Genomic DNA, 23,577 nt, shown 5'->3' with positions numbered 1-23,577 from the left:
GAAACACATTCTGGTGCTTGAATGCATTAGCATCGTTGTTCCTGTTTATTTATTTATTTTCTTCGGGCGTGATTTAAAACAAACACTGTGTGACAGGCTTCCCACAACAGCAATATGGAGAACCACGCTAACTCTCACTTTATGACAGTTTTCCTTCTCATGCCGAACATATGTTAGAGAGATCTTGAGTGTGTTGTGTCAAGGTGACTGTTCCAGGAGGATCAAGTGTAGCATGTAGTTGACAAAGAATGCTTGTGGTAAAAAAAGTGTCAACATCAACCATCTGAACCCATCTTTGATTAGCCTTTAAGATTTAAATGAGGCGAACACAATCTATATTCCCCTGCGGTTGCTGTCATATTTTATGTAAATAATAATACAAATGATTTCAGCTAAATTCATAGACTTAAAAAAAAAACAGCACTCTGAATTTCACGATTCTCCTGACGATTGATCATTTGTCATAAACTTTACTTTTCGTGAAGAATTCTCAGTTCCTTTAAAAACTATTTACAACATGTATAACTTTTTTACTATTAATTTGACTGCTGGTATGCTCAACTTGAAGGGTGCCCTATTTTGTGTTATTTCCTGTGTCACGTTATTTTCCTCAAAATGGCCCGGTCAAACAAGGTTGCAAAAAGAACGTCCAGTCCAGCTCTCAGCTCACTACACCCGATTTTTCACACCAGATTTCAACAGTCTTGTCTTTAAGCAGTAAACAACACTTCTCTCTCTATCTGTGTCTCATGACCAAGCTCTGCTTTTAACATCTCTGTAGCTGAGAAAACTCTATTTATTTATTTATTTTTTCATTTTTAAAGTGAAGAGCATGGCCCCATTCACCCCAGTGCTTCTATGTAAGCACTGTCTATGCATTTGAGATGGATGGTAATGGTTTAATGTTGCCACTTTCCGTTCACACCTCACTTCTAAAATGGCCTCCACTTTAGCGAGTTTTGTTCTGTGTTTCTGTCTCCTCCTGAAGAGGGTTGAGCGAGAGAAAGAAGGGAGGAGATGAAGGGTGTAAGCTAACTGATGATACAAACCATCTGAAACCACCGCACACACACACACACACACACACACGCACACACACAAACACATACATACACACATACGCTCTCTCTCACACACACCACCCTTCTGCTCCCTTGCTCACAGAGCCTGTGGTTCCTGGCTGGCAGAACGCGGCTCAGGTTGAAACATGGTGCGGTTTTGCCTTCCTCCAGTGTTGTGACAACAAGTTTCAGAAGGGCCCTCAGATGTGGCTTTCTCAGGCTCTGCGTCTTCTCCAGCCTCCGTGAAAGAGCTCCTTTGAATGGGAGAACATGCAAGCACTCCTTCAGAGGATTAAGTCGACAATAAACATAATCTCAAGTGTCAGCCACTGGGCTCAATAGAAACAAAAGGGAAATTTACATCTCTTTCAACAAATGGAAAGGTTAGCGCTGAAAGGTTGAAAATAGAGCCTTAGGATGGGCTGGGTGAGCTGCCAAAAGCTTGCGAGAGTAAGATTCAATAGCTTTATCATCATTTTGAGGAATGTATCAATTATCCTAACAGGCAAAACAGAGCGCAATCTCAAAGACAGCAAGATGTTTGTTTATTGGATATCCAGCAAAATGACTTCACAAAATTCTAATCCACTTGATGGTAGTTTTAGTTATGTTTTTAATGAAAGGTCTCGGTATGGCGAATGAATGCACATATGTAAATAAAGGTCAATCGTTTGTTGTCGTTATCAAAAAGGCCGCACAACCTACGTCACAAATTGATAAATTCATTCAACATTCATTCAGCAAAAGAAAAAAATATAGTGTAGTTTTAGCACCCATCAATTTTGCTTTACACTGCTATTTCACAAACTGATTAACATGGCAAGGACCTGCTTTGTGTCTAGCTCACAGAAGATAACATTGGACACTGCCATTGCTGAGTATTACATTAAAAGTTGTACTAGAAGCACAGACAAGAAAATTGCAAGCGCAGGCCAAAAAGCCAGTCTGTTAAAATGCAGAGTGTTAAGCTCCACTGTTAAACATTAAGAGTGATCAGAGAGGTGTAGAGAATTAACGGTCTAATATTCCTGGCCAGATATTCTGTGCACGGAGGATTAACACACTCTGGATTAGACGACGTGAGAGGAAGAGTCGTGTCGAACGGGCTGCCCTTTTATTTAACCTCGGCAGATAGTGGGAAACGACTCCTCACACCGGCTCCTCAGACACGAGCTCATGATGTAACGATCTGCTTAAATATGTAAAGTATCCACTTAAAAGTAAGAGTGTGATTAAGACCCCTCAACTCAATTCCACTTGGCGATATACGTGGAGATAGATGCGTATATACACGGAGATCCATGACAATTCGGAGTCTTATCTAGCCCGAGCTAATGGAACGAGACGTCGATCTGAAATAGTTCATTTGCGGCGGCTCTGATTTAAAGGCCCAGTGTTTTCCAGCAGGAGATAGGTGAGCTGACCTAGGCGTCTAGGCGTCTAGGCGCTGAGGAGGAGATGGAGAGAAGAGAAGGGGAGCGTATCCACAGGTGTGGAAAGCCAATTAGTGTCCCCTTTGGAGAGAGCAGACCGGCCGTATCTGAGCCAGGGCTATTATCTCTGGGGGGAAGTTCATTTTACACCCGACCAAGTCCTTCAGGAGTGATAAGACAGTGTGTGTGTGAGAGAGAGTGTGTGTGGTGGGTGGGGGGATTCTCCTTAACCTGCCCCCCCCCCCCCCCCCGGGCTCTAACCTGCTGATGTGACGCTGCTTGATCCATGCCTGATTTGGACAAGAACTGCTCCAGTATCAGCCATCCCTTACCTCACAAGGTACCCAACATACTGCAGCACTAAAATGATACAGCATGTATGTCCACATTTTAGATTTATTTTAAAAAGCTGCATTTCAAACCCAACCATGCTTACTGAACTCAACTGAAGAAAAGTCCTTAACGTACCATTAGTTGTGCTTTAACAGTCAAAGTGGAGGAGGCACGTTAAATTGACTTGGCTCTTAAATGTATGACATTAGAAGTCAATTTCAGCGCTCGGGGCATGCTGACAGCCTCTGTCAGGTCATACAGTGTAGACTAATCTTCAAGGGCACAGTGTTTTGCACAGAAGCACCTCCGGGATTTGAAAAAAAAAAAAAGAAAGAGTCAAGAATGGCTCTGAAAGAAATGACAGTTTCAGTGTGCGGTTTGTGATGAAATGGTTTGTTATGAATAGTAACACAAACAGAAAATGAGCCAGTTGGATAATTAGTGTCATCGACCACTCGGAGCCTAACAAAAGATCAGGGCCTTCTACAGGGGGGTCTTCAGAGCCGTTCCCTTGTCAAAGTCAAACCAGAACAAGGCTATTTGGATCAAGCCTCTGAGGGAGAGAAAAACAACACGGAAATAAATAAATAAATTAGCGAATCTGCTCCGGAGTTGAAGTGATATGTGAGGAAAGGAGGGAAGAGGATGGAGAATGATGAGAGAGAAAGGAATGGAGGGATCAGAAAGGGCAGAGTGAGAAATAGAGAGAGGGAGGATAATGACATTGGTATCTAGATTTATTCCGAAGGCGAAGAGGGGGTTGGGGGGGATTTTCTTCTTTCTTCTTTGTCTCTGCGCTCCCCTCATCTTCCCTCCTGAATGTGAAGGGAGACATGGACGAGGGTCAGAGGTCGTCCAGGAGGAGACAGCATTGTTCCGGAACCCTGTCATGCCCCGCCACCTATTTTGACATGCACAGGGCTGTTTGTTGTCTGTCGAACATGCAAATGACCCTAGGAGGGGAGCCTGCTGTCATGTGTGTATATATGTGATCAAGGTCTCTGTGTGTGTGTGTGTGTGTGTGTGTGTGTGTGTGTGTCTGTGTGTGTGTGTGTGTGTGTGAGGGTGTGTTATGGTGGCAGTGGAGGGAATGGGACCACCTGTAACTGCAGAGAAGCCTGATGGACAAGCATCAAATCAGAGCCCCCCAACCCCCATCGCCCCCACCTCACTCACACTGTGAGGGGCATTTTCACATCACAGTCTGTGTCTCAATGTTCAAAATTGAGGAGGAAATAAATGATAGCTGTATGTGTGTGTGTGTGTGTGTGTGTGTGTTTGGGGAGTCTCAGACTGATGTTTTTTAATGGGTTTCTGCCTGACCACAGCTGTGAGTTAAGAGAATCAACCTGGACATTTCGTGTAGGCATGCTGCTCTTTGACTTTTCCATGGGTTTATACAATTTCATGTGGAAAAGCCATATTTGGAAACCGTATTAATATTGCATGAATAACTATGCTTGTATGCATGCACTTTGCTTTTATTTGATTAAAACCTTGGTATCTGATTTATTTTATCTTAATAGAACAGTGAAAATAAAGGTGTAATAACTGCTGTATTGAAACATTAACATATTGGTTTTAAAGGTATCATGCAGCATGAACCCCAAATGAACCCTAGGTTTGTGTATGTTGAATATGATTGTAATAATAATAATAATAATAATAATAATATATGTAAATATATGAATAATTGATTAATGTGTCTATAATCTGTTATAACCCCGTATTGACATAAAATGCACTATAAATTGTGAAGATGCAAAACACAGTGTTATATATTACACTAGTAAAGTATTTTATAAACGTAAATGTTATGATGACTATCTGTTTTTTTTCGAAACAGCACCCGAACATGGTTTATGATATCAGTATATTGCCTGTCGCTCTCTTACAAGAAACCTACTTTCGTTGTTAATTTGGTTCTATTTCTTCCCCAAATGTGCCTTTAGAGTGAATGGTGAAAGAACAGTGGGTAGCAGGCTAAACAGCATTCCATCACAGTGTTAATGACATACACAAACCCCATGCAGACAAGACCATGTAAACTTGCATTTCCCCCTTCTGATTCACCTTTTGCTATCTGTGGCTGCCAGTCAGTTTAGTAGCTTGTTAATAAACGGCATGGCCTGGCCTATCCTCCCTGCAGCCTTGTGTGTGCTTGTGTGTGGCCTGGGAGTGATATTTAATTTATGGGCATTCGGAGGAAAAGAAAAAAAAAGTTAAAAGAGCCATTTTATTCCCTGCAGGCACCTCTGAACTTCAACATCAAGAAGAGAAAGAGGACTAGGCCATGTCAATCCAACTTAATTTCAGTCATGCTCATATCCATGTAGGCACGGAGCGCTCAGGAGTCTCTTGTTGTCAATGTGCCGGGCACATGCATTCTGCCAAATGGTCCATTAAAAAGATGGGGGATTAGGCAGAAACCCTTTAATGATACGGCTGTAAACCATTCCTCATTATATAATTTAGTTCACTCAAATGTATTCAAATGGCACCTCCATCACCCAGGAGCTGGTTTGCATAAATTGAATAAATCTAGTCAGTTATTCAGAGAGAATCAAACATATCAAAGGTTTCCTGTCTTTGAAGTGTGGTAGCCTTTAATTCCAAAAACAGATTTTCATGATAAATAAATACATTATTTATGAAATGAGACAGCAATACACACACACTCACACACAAACATGTAGAAAAGTGTGCATGCATGCACACACACACACACACACACACACACACACACACACACACACACTAAAAATGCATGAAACATTTTAAGCCATGAAAATGTCAGGAGAGACAGAGTGACACATCTAGCTCATCAGCATCTCTCTCCCCCTCCCTCCCCCTGTCTCTCCCTCCATCCCTCTCTCTCTCTTTCATTCCATCTCTCTCCCCCTCCCTTCCCCTATCTCTCTCTCTCTTTCATTCTCTCTCCCTCCTCCCTGTCTCTCCCTCCATCTCTCTCTCTCTTTCATTCCATCTCTCTCTCCCTCCCTTCTCCCTGTCTCTCCCTCCATCTCTCTCTCTTTCATTCCATCTCTCTCTCTCCATCCATCTCTCTCTCTTTCAATCCATCTCTCTCCCTCCATCTCTCTCTCTCTTTCATTCCATCTCTTCCCTTCTTTCTGCAGCATATGTTGGGCTCATTATGTACACAAAGCCTAAATCAGAATAATACACCCTGACACATGTGAGAGCTCTGTGGATAAATACGTTTCAATTATTCATTGGGACCTGAAGGAGGCCTCTCAGCTGTCTGCACACAATGCTGTACTTTAAGTCGGGTATTAGTTGAAGCTAATTGGCCCAATGGCATGCAGGCTGGCCTGTGTACTTCTGTCTGTGAGCATTTCCCCTTTTGCCGGCTTGTTGACACTTCCAGGAACACAGAGAAGTAATGAATGAGTGGCTTAACAAGAGAAGAGATGAACTGATGAGTGATTGATACAGCGATGCATCAGTGAATTAATGAATAAATACTCTGCATGAATGCATGGATGGTGAAAAACCAACCAAACAAAGTGAAATGATGCATTGCATGTATGCATCTATCATTTCATATTGCCCTTTTTTTTTATTGGTTTCTCTGTATATCGACTCCATTTTACAGGTTGCCTTACAATAGGGATCAGTGTTGATGCAAAGATGGAGTTCAAAGGTCTCCTGGTGCCATTGTTGTGCAGCATGCTGGAGCAGACGCTGGAGAAGAGTGTGGAGCAGAGCGATCCCTCTTGGCCCTCGGCAGAAAGAATGAATGGGGAAATAATCTTTAGCGCGGTGGAGATCAAAGCCACCGTAGAGAAGGACCATCCATCACACTCAGACCCTCAGAGGAGTTAAACACAGAGGCTGGTCAGGAATGAATGGACAGTACTGGACATGCAAAGGGGGGTCACGTGGTTGACCTTGAAGTCACCAGGGTGACACAGGGGCTGGGGGCAGAGGTGTAAGTTGAGCTAATTGACATGTTTACTCGCGCACAAAGGCTCAAACTAAGGCTTTCTTTACAGAGTTCAGATCTATTCTTGACCTTTAACGACTCTTACTTTAATGCACAATGTGAGGGGGCGAAGGTTTCATTTTCTTCATCTACTTTTACTCACAATTACTGATTGTGCAGGCCCCTTTTGGAAAACAGCAAAGATTTATATTTTGCCAAGTTGAAGCCAATCAGCCATGGATGACTTGAGGGCCTATTTCATACCGCCATCCATACTCAGTATGTGTGCTTCTTGACAACCAAACCCCTGACCGTGGTCACTGCCCAACGCTGTTGCTTAGACAGACACACAGTAAGGTGGCAGCACTCTGTGAGGAATAAGTGGCTGGGAGATATCATTTGGCCTGTCAGCTTCACTCCAAGTGCAATTAAAGTGCTTTGTCCGAGTGCTGCTGCGTCTCCAAGCTCTGCCCTGTAAAACACTGATCCGTTCACGGCTGGTGTTTGGGGAGAGCAAAGCGGGGTTGATTAGATCGAGCGCGCCAGAGAAAAACGCACCGCAAATGGACACTCGCTGCAATGTCAGAAGTGGTGCAGGCGATTGTTTCATTAACTCTGCATCCGATTGAACATGACCATATACACGCATACACACACACATGAGAATGGAAAAAAAAAAAGAACCATTCTCCCCCAAGATCACCAAGGAGACCACTCGAGGAACAGGAATGAGCAAATTAGACAGGGAGGCGCACACAGAGGTGAGTGTTACAATAGGAGCTGTCCGCTCGGATAATGGTGAGGAGGAGGAGGAGGTGCTGGTGGTGGGGGTGGAGAGAGAGAGAGAGCTGCTTGTTTAACCTGCCACGCCACAAGGTTATTCTGGGATGTTTCACAACGGCCTGGGCTGGCCAGCGAGCCAACGGCAGGCCGGCCCAGACAAGGAGGAGAAAAGAGCGAAGCGGCCGGCCTGGTGATTTATGTCCAGACGCGTCCGTCGACACGCCCGCCACCCCCCCCCCCCCCCTCTCACCTTCATCCTCATCAGCGTTAATTAAGGGAAGGTCACACACCCCCACACCCACCCTCAACCCTCAGCACACACACACACACACACAAACACACCCTCCTCACTCTCCTTAACATAATAAATCACCTCGGGGCATAGACGCCCACACTAAGGCACTCCTGAGCCCACTCTGTGGACCTCCAGATGTTTATTTATCAATAATAAACAGGCTCGGCGGGACCGCCGCCCCCACCAGTCAGAGCGAGAGGAGGCGGCTGGTGGGGGCGAGACGCGTAGACTGCACTGGTTGTCCATCAGTGTTAATGTGTCTGTGACAGCTGTATTAATGGTGCATTCACACAAATTCAACCAAATCCAACTATTTCATCATACATCACCGTGAATTTACCGGCAGCAGATCCAACAGAATCCCCAGTGCTCAGTAGATCATGAATCCTTGAGCCGAGAAAAAGATGGCTCCATGCAAATAACATGGATCTGAAGACTACTGGTAGAAATGTTGTGGGTATTACACCTGTCAAGCAACTAAATATCAACTGAACCCTCTTTACCCTTCAACAACTGTAATGCCACATTGTATCTTGAAAGTAATTGTGGTGAGTAATTACTTAATACTAGATGTACCGTAGAGCGGTACAAAATATGACCGCCGCCCAGTCCAGCACATTTTTTCCACAAAAATAAATCACGCTGAAAGGCCTATATGATTCTAACTGTCTCACAGCCACACTCAATTCTCACTGGTATCAGCTAGACAACAAGTACCAAAACATAATTAGTTCATAGATTCCACATGTAAAATTCATTTTATACAACCCCACCCCCATCTTGCCTGTTCATAATTCTGAGAAATTCTTGAATTGTGTGCATGTGTGCGTGTACACGTTTATGTTTATGTGTGTGGGTGTGTGTGTGCGTGCTTGTGTGTTTGCCTGCGTATGTGTGTTTGTGCATGTGCATGCATGCATACATATGTCTACTGTGTGAGTATATGTCATACGTATGATTGCTGTGAATGTATGTGTGTCCGTGTCTATCTGTTTATGCACATGTGTGCACATGGAATGGGTTAACATGACCCCTGGAGGCAAGCATACGGAAAAAATTGGTCATCCTAAACCTTACGGTTCTCGAGATATTCACAGAAAACTGTGTCTGCCCTTCCCTCCTTTCGGGGGGTGCAGTCCAGCGGGGGGGCTACAGATCAAAACGAAAAACGATGGTCCATGGTTCCATGCTATCCATATGGGGTTACATGCCCACCAAGTTTCGTCTACCCCGGTCTTTCAGTGTCCTGGGAATCATTGACGGAAATTTGGGCATGCGAAAAAGAAAAAAAAGAAAAAAAAGAAAAAAAAGAAAAAAAATCTGACTAAACCTATATGACCGCCGCTTCGCTGCGCGGCGGTCATAATTAATCTTAGACTGGCAAACTTCAAGAAAACTCAGGAATCAGGTTTATTCTGTTACAAGCAGAGAGGGTAAAAAAATGGTCTATGGTCTATGTAGGCCATGGCCTCTGTTGGATCAACCTCTCTCTCTCTTCTTCAGTTCTCCATCTTCTCGTTCTAGTTCTTCTAACAAACAATGCAAGTTAGTCACTTTTGTATGGGTTAAACAAAGAAAGAATTTGACGTCAAAACAAGCCCACGTGGTTGGTTCTCCAGATGGCATCAGACACACCTACTCACACCTACTTCACACTTACCCATTCTTATCTGATCAGCATGAGGAGAGATATCCTATACATCAGAAATATCACTTATAGAACATTCCAAACATTCTTACAATTAAATCATTACAATCCTTGTACTGAGACTATTATAATGATACCAAACATGAATACATTTACATTTCATGATATGGATACAGTACAGCAAGGTAACATCCTTTGTCTTGTGGATCTGATAGCCCTTGGAACCAAGAGGGGCCACATGGCTGACTAAAACTAGTCTTGAAACTCCAAAATTATTGCCATCAATCTTCAGTGGACTGAAATACAGTAGATCATCTTTTTAGTGAACAAGTGCTGATGTTGGTTGAAGTTATCGTTAAGTATTACAGTAGTAGATCATCTTTTTAGTGAACAAGTGCTGATGTTGGTTGAAGTTATCGTTAAGTATTACAGTAGTAGATCATCTTTTTAGTGAACAAGTGCTGATGTTGGTTGAAGTTATCGTTAAGTATTACAGTAGTAGATCATCTTTTTAGTGAACAAGTGCTGATGTTGGTTGAAGTTATCATTAAGTATTACAGTAGTAGATCATCTTTTTAGTGAACAAGTGCTGATGTTGGTTGAAGTTATCATTAAGTATTACAGTAGTAGATCATCTTTTTAGTGAACAAGTGCAGATGGTGGTTGAAGTTATCATTAAGTATTACAGTAGTAGATCATCTTTTTAGTGAACAAGTGCTGATGTTGGTTGAAGTTATCATTAAGTATTACAGTAGTTGGGACTCTGGAGGCGTGGTGCCGTTTCTTGGTATTTTATGCCCCCAGTGTTGTCTTCAAGGCAGTGCTGCCTGGATGGCACTAGGGTTAGGGTTAGGGTTAGGGTTGGGGTTAGGTTTAGGATTAGGTGCCTTTAAGTCAGCGGTGGCAGCGCTGCCTGGAAGACGACATTGGGGGCATAAAACACCATCGAGCGCGTGGTGCCGCCCAGTGTAGTTAGAAGGTGATAATAGGCCAATTATCTGGTAGCTAAATGAAAACCTGTGTGTGTGTGTGCGTTTGTGTGAGTGTGTGTGTGTCACACCATGGCCCTCGTCCCTCAGTTGCGGTGACCTTTTCTGTTTGACCTGCTCCCGATCCGTCAACGAGTGGCTCCTCTGCCTCCCCTTACCTGCCCAGGTGAGCGATGTAAGGGCGTGGGAGGTCGCTGTGAGCTGCCACTTCCTCTATCGCCATGCCAACGGGGGTTCATGACCCTTGGCTGCTGAGGTCACCAGTGGATACCAGTGTTGGCTGACAAGGTGTGTCTGTGTGTGTGTGTGTGTGTGTGTGTGTGTGTGTATGTGTGTGTGTGTGTCTGTGTGTGAGGGGTGGGGGGGGTTACCTATGGTCTACTTTACCAGCCTGGGAAGCCACCTACCCCTTCATCAAGAGACAAAGCAAGCATCTGTTGTGTGAAGGGAAGTATGCTGTCACTGACATCACCTGCAGAGTCTCAGCATGAACTTTACAGCCTATATCTATGGGCTATACATCTACAATCTGCAGGCAGACATAAATGCCTGAATGGTCTCAAATGTACATTCATCATTCCATGAAGAACTTCCTCTTATGATGAGCCATGGGAGTATGGCAATGACTGTTTGAAAGACATGTATGTTCACATGCACACCATAATCTTGTATTAATCAGAATGTGTGGGGGTGATCCGATAGGATTCAAACCCGGGTCCTCGTTGGGGCACTTGGACCTAAATTTAATACTGACACACCACAGCCAATTGCACCGCAGCTCAGTTTATGTCTGCACATTTTAATGCAAGGAATGTTGGTAACTTGGTTGCTCTGACAACACTACTGGAGTGAAGATTAGACCAATTTCTGTAGCCTATTCACATTATGGAGGTTTAAATGTCATGGAATTCATCAATGGGCAACGTTGTGATGCTGCTATGACTACTACTGTACGTCGCTGGTGTGTGTGGAATATGCTGATAAACATTTAAGCAGTAATATTTCCATACAGTAATTTCCTGTGTATTAGCTGCATTGTGTATAAACCGCAGGACAGTGTTTTATGCAGGTTAAAAAAAGAAACCATATTAATATCATATTAACTGCCCCGTGTATTAACCTCATATCTTAAGACATTTTGCAGAATCAATGTATAAAACTTGGCTTATAGTTGGGAAATTACGGCAGCGCAACACTCCGCTGCATGTGAACATGTTATGCGGAATAAGAACTTAACCAGACTATGGACCTTAATGGGAACATGGTGTGCATGTAAGTGTATTCAGTGACAAGACTTGACATGAGGAGACTTAAGTCCATGATCAACATCACAATCAAAACAGTGAGGAGTCTGTTCAGTGAACTAATGCTGAGATTAAGGCACTGTTAAGTAAGCATGCAAAAATGAAAAAGAAAAGCCGATCAACACCCACACACAAACACATACACACTAATACATGGCAACCCCCCACCCCCACGACACACATCACACACACACACGCGCACACACACACGCGCACACACACACACACACACACACACACACACACACACACACACACACAGGACAACACCTTTAAACACACAAGAGTGGCCTTGGCATTGATTGATTCTGTGATCTACAGATCTCTGGTGAAAGCATCCTGACGCTCAACATACCCTGCTCACTCAACCAGAGCACACCCTCACCATACAGCCCGTTTTACTGTGTGTGTGTGTATGTGTACATATGCTTGTGTATGTGGGTGAATGTGTGTGTGTGTGTATCATCCTCTCCCTTAATCTGCCACTTAAAGTAAATGGGAGTTCCCAACAACATAATTACATTGTATATCCTCCTGTGTCAGCATGTTCATCAATAATGTGAGCGACGTGGCCCAGTGCTTTCTCAGCCACACACACTCCCCACACACACTCAAGCTGCAGAGTCCACAAAGAGCTCGTGCAGACCTGCCAAGTCCTCAACAGTAACTTCTTGTTTTCTGGAGAGCTGTATTGACCTTCTGTCCCGCCACTCAATGGGAGTATTGTTAAGGCAGGAGACAAGCAGAAAGGCCCCATCCCAACATGCGCACACATCCGCATGGACAAACTCATGTCAACGCAAAGAACGGTTTTTTTTTCTTTTTTTTTTTGTTCTTTTTTTTTAAATGCTGGTTCCTTTTCAAGATTCTTTCTCTGGGGTTTTCTATTTAAACAGCAGGCAGCTATACAGATTTTCTGTTTTTTTTTTTTTTGTGAACCAGCTTGTCATTATGGCTGATGCCTGCGCAGCCATATGGTTCAACTCTGCACTCGTCGCCTCTCCGCTTGCAGGCGTCTTTGCCTCCTCTGAGTGTCCCGGATCCCTGACAGTGCTTTTGCCGCTACGGTTTATCTGAGGGGGGGGAGGGGGGGGGGTTCTAGGCTAGGCTACGCTACGTTACGCGACGCTAGCTGCCTTCCCCACCACCGCTACAGACACATGGTGGCTACAAGAAATGACTGGTGGTTTTTCGGGAACCAAAGTCGTAAGCTCCTAAAATACTTCTGCAGCAGGCGATCAGATGGACGGGCTTCTGAGAGCAGGGTTCGTTTGTTGATGAGGTGGAGAGAGGAGAGGGGGGGTTTGCATACTCTCAGGGTTTACAGGTTATACTCTCACGCAAGACTACAGATCAGAGAAAGATATTGCGGTGTGTGTGTGTGTGTGCGTGTGTGTAGCCTATCTAAACCTGCCGTCAAAATTTGGAAAAGACCATAGCAACAAACTTTATGTATGACCCACTACAAAGTTGAAGTGAATTGTAGTGAATTGTAGTGAATTGTGAACAGACTCACACAACACACATACACACATGCATGAACTCATACACACACAGACACACACAACACAACACAAACACAGATATGCATTCACTCATACACACACACAAACATTACACAGTACACAGTCTAGTGCATGCATGGAAACACATGCATGACAAGTATGCACACACACACACACACACACACACAATCATTACATGGACATATGGACGTGTAAACTCAGAGCTCAAACATTAACTCATTCAAATAATTAAATACAGTCACAGTTGCACAAACATAAAAGCATATACATACAAATGAAAACAAAAACAACATCTAAACCACAAACACACACACACATACTGCAATAGTGAAATGTGTACACAAAAGTGCTTTCACATAATCACACGCACACTCACACTAATACACAGACTGACATATGCATGAACACAATCATAACTCGCACACAAACATGCACAAACTTAACCATATACTCTCACAGACATATATGCACACACATTCAGACGTGCATACATAAATACTCAAACACTTTAGTGAAGGACAGCACTGCCCTCACATGGACACCTGATGGAATTGCACAAGATTCCCACAGAATTCCTGGCCAGCAGTCGGTAAAGGGGAATATTCAGTAGGACTTGCTTCATACGTATGACAGAAAGCAGAGCACACATTTGTATCATAGGTGGACTAATCTAAACTAATTGTACACTTATTTAATCTGCCAGTTTATTTACTTTCCTACTATTTTAGGATTTGTGGGTGTGTAATGTAATTAAAATGAGCCTAGTAACATTGTGATAACTCCATAGGAAATTCTGTTCTGAATGTAGGCTATTGAGTAAAGCTGTCATGAGTATATCTGTGACCACAACAGATGAAATTGGTATGACACATAACATTCAGAGTTGTTTATTCCATTCCTGATGAACAAGAGAAGTGTGTGTGTGTGTGTGTGTGTGTGTGTGTGTGTGTGTGTGTGTGTGTGTCTGTGTGTGTGTGTGTGTGTAAATGACAGAGAGAAAAATCAAGAAAATATTCTCCAAAGAGGTGACATTTACGCAATTGGCTGTGCAAGACCTAGTGATGTAAAAGACACCAGTGTGGATTTCAGAATTATGCATGATTCAGAATTATGGTTACTTTTGCAATAACCAAAAACAGCTGTAAAAATGAGTTCACTCAAGATTTAAGACTTGCTACCAGTTTAGAGACAACCACAAAATATGTTGGCCAGAATCTTTGAGGTCTTGTTGGGATTTCTCTCTCTAAACACATTTCATAAATCCATCCATGATTTATTTACTGTAGACTGATAATTGGTTAAAAAACAAACCCATCTCACACAAAAGTGTTCCATTCAGTGAGATTTCCGGGTGCAACCCTATATCAGGCCGATTTTGTTTTGTATAAAAAAACATGTCACACATTACAAAATGCATGTTTTATTGAGTCATGTTTTTTGTATTATTATTCCTCAAAATTCTATTTTTTTTCCCTGCACACAAATACAGGCACCTTGACCTTCCCAAGCTTCCCAGTTTATGGACAATAATTCCACAATTTTGAGAATCTCTGATGTTTCAGAGAAGTCTCTGTCTGAATATGTTTTATTGTTTTTCTGTATATTTACATGTGTGTTGTTATACAGGCTGTTAAATTACGCATGTTTCTTAGAGAAGAAGAAGCAACTGAGAAAAAGACCAGAAAAGGAAGAGAAAGAGAGAGTGTGGGTGTGTGTGTGTGAGAGAGAGTGATAGAGAGAGAGAGGGAAAGAGAGAGAGGAGTGTGTGAGCAGCACAGCATTAAGGGAAGCAGAAACAGAAATATGGATGTGATATTCCCCCTGGTGTTTTTAAGAGTAGTATCAATTCATACAACACTTAAGATTTTTTTCTCTCCTGGTTGCCAAGGAAGAGGCTCTCAGTAGGCTATCTTCTGAATGGTCTCCAGAGGAACCCACTTCTCGTGGAAGCAAAACCCACTCACCAGGCAGGAGTGTGTGTGTGTGTGTGTGTGTGTGTGTGTGTGATACCTCATAAAAACCTAATGAAGTGAGGGGAAAGGCTCATTACGATGCTCATACCTCAGGAATTAAACTAGCCGGCCCTCTAGAGGATTGGGCCTAACTGCAGTGGGATTCAGCCTCTCATCACACACACATACTCTCACACACACACACACAGACACAAGGTGTAATACCCCCACCCCCCAACACACACACACACACACACACACTCCAATATTTCATAAACCCAGTGATCATTGTGAAATGGGAAGAGAAGCAAACACCATGTGGTTGGTGACATAACCAAGAGCTAAATTAAAAACATACTTTTTTCGAAGGCAAGCAGAGAACCCCCACAGATACCGAGTTTAAAATGCAGCCGTCTCTCTGTATAATTTTAGAATTTGGGCCTATTCACAGACATCTTCCACAGAAATTTATTTTTCTACCAAGAACCTCCTCAGATTTCCGCAGGACCAAAGTATGGCCACTTACAAGATGAATTATTCAGTAGCTTGAGAGCGCTTTACATCAGTTCAACACATCCTTATAAATTATACCATGGGTTTTCATATTTATTATAACACTGGCTATTTCTCATGCCTCAGAGACATTTATCACTTAACAATTAATTATTAACCTGAGCCTGCATATTAGTGCAGAGCCGTCACAGCCAGTGAAATGACTGTTGTACATTTTTGAGGAGCGACATCGCTACTTAAAGCTCATTACCTTCGGAGCCCTGGAGAGTGGCTATATTCAACTTGACAGAAGCAGCGCTTTCTCACAGGCAATGGCAGCCCACCCAGCTGAGTCGGGCCAGGGGAAGGGGGGAGGTGGGGTGGCACATTATGCGCAAAAAAAGCTCATTTTGTGAAAATGTTGCAGGTACTTTGTGTGAGTTCTTACCTCGGAATGAACACATCCTTGAGATGCATTAAGAGGCCCAGAGCTTTAAATAATTCACTGGAAACTTTAGCATTCGGATGTCAGAGACCCCTCCACACAGTCACTTAGATGGAAATTCAGCTCTCCACGACATGTTCGTGTGCTATGTCATATAATAACAATCAGAACTAAAATGTGACTTTATTTATGGACTAAAAGGTGGTAGGAATTAAAATGACAGGGCTTAGGCATGTCTCACCCTCTGCTGAAAGGGAGTTGTACTACATTCAAAATAAATGAGATAAAATGAGTCCTTACTCTCTGGTGTTTTGTTTAAGTGCATCAACATCAACATTAGCAACAACCATTGTTACTTAGATCGTGTTTACTGTTACAAATGGTTCTGTTTAAATTTAAGTTAATTTAGTTACATTAATCTTTGCAGCAATAGTCAACTGTCTTGTTTTTTTCTTCTAAAACTTTCTCTACCTTTCTGATCCCAAGTGACCTGTCTGCAACAGCGATCTGGCTACTTGAGATAACGACTTGAAAAATGTTCGAAGCAATCCACTCTGGCCGCGTTAAGACCTTTCCGATTCCCCCCACTTCATTAGGAGTAGACTAATCTGGCAAAGCTCTCCAGCTCGACCGATAAGAGAGGACCGGTCGCTAGTGCTGGAGAAGTCAGAGTTCAAACCACCTTCGATGTTTTGATGCTTAACTTACCAAAGTTCCTGTATGTTCATTAGACTCTTTTATCAGGTCACTTCCTCCAGCACAGACCTTCTCCAATACCCATCAGGCTTTGGGTGGGGGAGAGGCTGAGAGGGGGTGGGGGCAGGCTTGTGGCGAAGAGCAGATAACGCTCATCTCATTCCCAGTCAGGGACAGAGGTTTGACCACTCTTGGCCACCTCATGGTAAGACCCATGTCAGGATGAAGATGAAGATGAGGATGAAGATGGCGGGGGAGATGAGTGTCAGAGTCGAGGTTTTGGGGGCTGGGAGGCTTAAAGTATTCGGTGGGCGTTCAGAGGGAGAGCACAGGAGTTTGTTGAGGTTTCTGCATCTTAGGGCACAAGTGTTTCATCAAAATGCATAGTCTGAAGCATAAAGTGTAAGTGCATTTAGGACATGTCTGAATCCTCTTATGCTATTTTGACAGCAGGAAAAATGGTCCCTGTGCCAGACGCATGTTTCAAAAGGTTTGTACTTAGCATCGGCATCAATTTAGCATTGGTGTGTTTTGGGCTTAACATATGCAAAGAAACAATGACAGTGCCATTTCCCATTGCATTTATTGCAAGGAGCGCTTATACCACAGTGTGTTGGTATTATGATGAGTAAATGCAGTACGTTTACAGTATAGGGTAACAATGGTTTACAATCGAAAACATAGTTAGAACATTATAAAACAACACTCACCTCAATGACATTCAAATGAGTGAATAAAAGGACATTCTGCCCAGCACACTAGCACAGTCTTTGCATTGTGTTGTCTAGGAATCGTTACCAGGGTCACGCCACTAGACAGATCACAAGCTAGACTTCTTGACAGTGTGCTCTCAAAATAACAGTGAAATACTTTGCCTTTCACTTGAAACAGCACTGCAGTTTTGGTCTAAAACTAGAAACTGCCTTAAAGATATGCAACATCTTGGAAACAGCAGCCAGAGCCTTGTTACTGCTAGCTTGCTAACATGTTAACCTGTGTCTGTTGGCGATTTAGACAGCAGTGTTGTGCTGTGAATTTTTTTTTTTTTTTTCATTTTACCAGTGGAACTCCTGGAAATGGGAATGACATATGCATTTATTTCTCATTTGCATAATCAAATGAATTTTAAGATGATACCAAAACTATTTGGCTCTAAAAAGCGTAACTGAAAAAATGGTAATTTGTGTTGCTTGAAGACAAGGTTTTTCTTGGTCAATGGCGTCTACACAACAGCAATGTGTAATCAATGTGCTTTACCACACCTCGTTTTTTCACTGACACGCCGTGGGTGCACGTTAATTTCCCATTTAGACAACATGCATGCCTGGTGGGATAATGATAACTACGTTGGCCACAAACTAACAAAGCAGTTGCATTGCTCCTAAGTCGCCCCTAAATCCTCCATGCGTAAGATAGAGGCCTCAGTCACCCCCCCCCCCCCCAGCAGAGCCTCCGAAGCAGAGCCACAGGCTCGCCTTGATGTCCTTGTGCCTTCCCCAGTCCCTGGTGGTCCTCTACCGACAGGCCCTGTCGTCATCAATTTTGCATCACTGTTTGTAAATAAATAAACAAATAAATAACTTAACTTTTTCTTGCCTTTGGTAAGTTCAAGAAACATCAAGACGTCCAGTGTGCCCATGGTACATATTTATATATATTTATATACAAAAAAACTATTTATACAAATCCCCCCTCACTCTCTCCCTGCACTTAATAGTTTTTCAAAGCAGGGAGATATTATTTTGTACCCTTCATATTTCAAAGGCAGTGCATCTCTGGAGAAAAAGACCCTCACAAATATGAAAGAAACACAGAGGTCCAGTGGCTGAGGAGGGAACATGCACCACTAGAAGCTTACCATGTTGTCTCGCTCCAGTTCTGTTTGTGAGCTTGCTTGATGTCATTTCTGATTGGGTGACATGTGAGCAGATACTAATTGAGTAAGACACAAAGCTTTGAACAGTTTTTAAAGGTATCAATTTTCTTGATGTCAACAGAAAACATTCTCACTCTGTCTTAAGTCATGTTGCAAGTACATTTTGAACATTTTCCAAGGGAATCTATATTTGTCAACACTTCAGGCACTAGTCCCATCTTTGTACGTTTTTTTTGATCCCCCACAAGAAAAATATAAACTTGTTTTGAAACATATTATTTTTCATGTATTTCAAGGTATATCATTTAGATTTAACATCATTCTGTTTGGCGTAATGTACATACATAATCTATCCATCTCATGTACACATTTTTGGCAGTATGTCAGTATGTATGTGCTTATTTTTTCATTTTAAAACACAATATAGCATAACTTATACAGTACCCTTCATTTCCTGATAACCCATAGGTTCAGACAATGATACTTTTTTAAGGTCTAAACTTTGTAACCTGAACAGAAGTGTTAAAGCAACACCAAAGAGTTTTTTATACCTTAAAATAATGTTTCCAAAATTGTTTCAGTGGTTCATCAACTCGTAACAGGGTGAACGGCACTTCTGCATTCGCTTTGCGGCCCTCTATCGGCTATAACCGCACTATGTAAGTTTGCCAGATCGGGTAGCGGATCTGTAGTTCGATGAAATGAGACATCAGAAACTACAAATTTGACTTGCATGATGTCGCAATACATCATACTTTCATAAAATCATGCAACATATTTTACCTTGTCTGTGGACATCGTTATTTGCAAAGCCGGTGCTGGATAAACAAATAGCGTGCGTGCGACAAAGACAAAGTTCTTTGGTGTTGCTTTAAGACATTGTTACGATATATGTCATGAATTATGGTCCAGAACAACCTTACGAAAGCAGTCTTTCAATGAAGGTATACCCTAGTTAAGGACAGCCTGGGGAACACACACTTGGATTCTAATTGACTAAATATCCTGAGTTTATATCCTGTCTTCTGTTTGACATTTAAATATCATCCTGGACTGTGCTTCTTGGTGGGGAAAATACAGGCTTTATGTCTTATGTTCAGCATGTTGTAAGAACAAGAATAGGGGCTGTTTCAAATTCATGCTTTCACAATTAAACTAACATTAGTTCTTTAAATCCAAGTAGCCAATTACCTTCAAATATCTTGAGAGCACCTTTTCTTCATGGACGTTAAATATAGCTCTGGTTAACTATCCCTCATTAAGTTCTTGAGGATAAAGCCTTCCATCTTAGAGTGAGCTTCTCTGTTCAGGGTTTCTGTCCTTTTTAAGTTTGGAATGCAGATAATGAACACGCTGGTGTGGAACTCTGACCTCTTACAGTCCGTCAGACTCTTTGCTCTTTCAGCTGAAGTCTCACAATTACCTGCAGTCAGAGGCAGAAGAGGCTAAGCATTGTTCATCACAGAGCCTCCAAGCCCTTCCACCGGCAAAGCACAACTTAACCCCACATCCAATACACACATACTCTCTCTCACACACACACACACACACATTACACTCAGGCTCGTTGATCAAAGCCATGGGAAAAGCTGCTTTCTTAGTAGCAGTGGTTGAGTGTGTCTGCTGAACTGCTGTGCTCTTCTCTGCTTCCCTCCCAGCTGTTTCACGATGCTGTGACTTTCAGCTTGGGCAAAGTCAAAGGTGGAATGATGAGACCAGGCAACCCCCACCCCCACCCACCCAAATGCCCTTTCAGAAGGAATGATGAAGACCTTCCTCTCTCTCCTAAAACGCCCACCCCCCATACCCACCTCCCCACAACCCAGCAATCTCAATCTCAATCTTCAGAAGTTCTCTTAATCAAAGTGCTCTGGCAAGGCTAATCAAAGGGGCCTAAATAACTGCAGCCCCACAACACGGGCCACCAGAGGATTAAAAAAAAAATCCACTCGCCCGGCCTCGGGTTCGCTTCGATCCGGCCGCTCGCTGCCTAATGAGAACGACCAAAAGCCCGAGATCACAGGCGCTGGCTTGCCCTGCCGTCGGCCCCTCCGCAAGCACCCGCTAATTCCCGGTGAGATCCTATCAAGCTCCCGATGAAAATAGATCTTGGCCTCTGAGTGTTGGGATGATTAGAAGAATGGCAGCGGATTAGCGGGGTGGGGGAGATGCTTCTGCTAGCTTAGGAGTGTCTCATGTACACGGCATTAGCCAGTGACAGATAGCACGCTAGGAGATAGAGAGAGAGAGAGAGAAAGAGAGAAATAGAGAAAAGGATAACCTGAAGGCGGGTTTTATGAGTGAATTAGCGCTAGCCCTGATTGACTCAGATCTTAAGGGGATTAGAGTGTGTTTACGGTGACACCAGTGAAACACCTTTGTCTTCTAAGTCCTTGATGACACAATTAGATCACAATGTGCACCAGTGTTGCACAGCAATTTGCTTTTAGCACTTTGACAAGTTGCCCAGCGACTGTGGCTCACAAGCCTATGAAAACAAAGCCATTGTTCCACAAATTGAATTTGATGCGTAATATGTGGTGAAAATACAGTCATTTGTCTTATTTTTTTTTCCTATTCTGTCAATGGAAAATGCATGTCTGGTAACTCAATTAAAAACCACCCTTGGAGGCACCGTGTCTTAACATTTAAGGATATTGATTTTAGGGTAATTATAGTCATAATTCCCTTTGTGATGATAAAATTGCCCAGGGAGAAATAGACACAATAAACTTACAGAATGTATTTAGAGGGATAAACTCCTTTCAAAGAGAGCTTGTTGAGGAATATTCCCACCCCACACAGGGATAAAACTGATAATATGATATAATAGCTTAGTGAATAGGAATTTCCCTCAAATCCCTTGCTGATGAGCTAGATTTGAAATGTTAGTCATGCGGCAGGATTGCATAAAAGGAAAACATCACACACAATGCTGGCATACATTACTAGATTATCTAACATTTAAGAAAATAAGAAGTGTCTATTTTTAACTATAACTGTGATGTTGCATCATAATATAGCTACTCAAACCTGTAGCTGAGAGACAATGACAATTTGTCCTATGAGCAGATTGTTCAGAACACTGCCTACATCTAAAATGATTTGCTGAAAACTTCTGCTGATTGCGTGAATACATAGGCTTTAAGTTCCATTATGCTAAGAAGTTCCATATGTTGTAACTGTAAGGTGAGGACCAATCCCTTAGGCAATTCTGGGGCTAAGTTTCTCTTCGTAAGTCATGTTATAAATTTAAAGCCAGTCTTGCTCTCTCTAAAAGGCATGTCATCTGTTTCTGCTGTCACCTGATGCCATCCCGGTGTTTTCTGATGTAAGCAAGTTAGGTATCCACATCATCCAGTCTGCATTCATATTTTATGTGCTTGAATGACTAGGGCACGCATGAAACTTTAGTAACACTTAAGGTTGGCTGGTAGGTATATATAAAAAAGTATTTGGGTACTTCATGATGACTGAGCAACATTTGGAATTCAACAGGAAGCCAGGAAGCTATGTTTTCTTTTGTTTCTTCATTTGTCCATGTATTTGTATAGGGTGAAAATCAAGACAATGAAGAAGTATACAGTAGCTTCATCTGTTGGCATGGATATGGACACACTGAGCTGTATCAATATTAATGACAACAGAAATATTGGTGATATGCCAATTAGTCCATCAGTGCATTCTTTTCCACGTGTGTGTGTGTATCTGTATGTGTGACTGTGTGCGTGTCTACCTGTCTGTGTATTTGTATGTATGTGTCTGTCTTTCTCTCTGAGAGTGTCTACCTGTCTCTCTCTTTCTCTCTCTCTCTCTCTCTCTCTCTGTGTGTGTGTGTGTGTGTGTGTGTGTGTGTGTGTGTGTGTGTGTGTGTGTGTGTGTGTGTGTGTGTGTGTGTGTGTGTGTCTGATGTGACGGTGGAGGCAGCAGACGAGTTACCTCCTCCAGCTTAGATCTGACAAGCTACTCTTCTGTCATGTTGCCGCCTGTCCAACTTTAACATGTTCATGTCTACGCTGGCAGCTTATTAAAATAAATGAGAGGCTGCTTAGGCTGTGGTGCCACTTCATGCCTTAATAGGACCAGGGAAATCTGCAAGCCAACAGCATACACTGACTACTAGTCAAGTCCAGGAGGACACACTAAAGTGCACAATTAAGGAAGATCTCTCCTCTCTCTCCCCTTCATATTCTCTCCCTTTTTTTAAAAATGCAAAAGCATGATTAAATATTCCTTGTTAGATTTAATAATGCAGTTGAAGACAAATTTCCATGCACCTGATTCTCTTTTTTTTGTATGTAATTGTAAGAGTTTGCACGATAAAACATGTTCTGTTGTCACTGGAGGAGCCAGTCCGTCCGGCCCAGCGTTAAGGATTCAGCTTGTTTTTCAAAGGTCTGTGTGAGCACTGTGACAGGCCCATGCCGCTAGCCAGCCCCTCAGCACTGATGAAACCGTGTTCCTCAGCTTAAACTATGGGCTCAATCTGACATAATAGTATGCAAGTGTGCCCATCACTTTCATACTCTTCTAGGTTTTTTTTTTCTTTTTCCCACAGCCATTCGGCACAGTGTGACAAGGCATGGCTGGTAGACGTGTCAACCTTCAGCAGGTGATGCTGACAGAGGCGCTCACACGGATACCCATTTAGTATATATGGATGTACGCTTCTTATATTATTATTTTTCATTTTTTGTCAGCTGTTGCATCATGATATAGACAGCACCAGAGGATGTGTCTAAAGAATGGATCTGTCAGAACCACAGCACATCCAGTGCCTACTGGACTGCCTGCTTCA

Source organism: Alosa pseudoharengus, unplaced genomic scaffold, assembly GCF_046254945.1.
Source record: "Alosa pseudoharengus isolate Yale_2024_CS ecotype anadromous, Long Island Sound unplaced genomic scaffold, YU_APseudo_1.1 YU_APseudo_1.1_scf_12, whole genome shotgun sequence".
In the NCBI taxonomy this organism is placed as follows: Eukaryota; Metazoa; Chordata; class Actinopteri; order Clupeiformes; family Clupeidae; genus Alosa; species Alosa pseudoharengus.
Note: the sequence above shows the minus strand (reverse complement) of the source record.